Raw genomic sequence first — 555 nt, forward strand, 5'->3', positions numbered from 1 at the left:
TATATATATATATCGGCCAGCAAAGTATTTCTTCAAATGCTTGCCAAAAAATTTACAGTCATCATGTTTCCAAACCGCTCCAACTCTCTCAGCTTGGCTTCCCTGAACTTCCTGCCTAGTACAAGGTCACAAGGGACAGCATAGTCTCCAGCAGCTGTCCATCTAGCTTGGAGAAGGGAGGGGTAAGGAGCAGGGTGGAGTTGTAGTGGCCCTGCTATACCTATGTGTTTGTGGAGACACACACAGCTTATTAGCATACACAAAGGTGGCTCCATAGGAACCTGCAAAGGAAAGGAGCCACCCTATATTTGGGTCAGTGCTCACGGGACCAGCTGATTCTGCAGGAAGTTAAAATATAAACATCAAGCAGCAGCATCCGTTGTAAGTGATTTAATCAGCGTTTAAAACATTTTGACTTTAATATCACTTTAATGTTTGAGCAACAAACAAGACTTTTTTCTGTAGTATTTTATTCAAAAATATTTCATCCTCATTGATTTTAAAGGCAAAAAGTCTTCATAAAAATATAACAGTAGAGACTTCTTAGAACAGAAG

The 555-nt window shown here is 40.0% G+C and overlaps 1 protein-coding gene across 3 annotated transcripts in view; it reads left to right on the plus strand.

Moving 5' to 3' along the window:
* The window catches only part of EZR (ezrin), an 80,201-nt gene that overhangs the window by 67,129 nt on the left and 12,517 nt on the right, over positions 1-555 (plus strand). The window lies entirely within an intron of this gene.

The sequence above is a fragment of the Nanorana parkeri genome, unplaced genomic scaffold (assembly GCF_000935625.1).
Source record: "Nanorana parkeri isolate BGI_ZX_2015 unplaced genomic scaffold, ASM93562v1 scaffold750, whole genome shotgun sequence".
NCBI lineage: Eukaryota > Metazoa > Chordata > Amphibia > Anura > Dicroglossidae > Nanorana > Nanorana parkeri.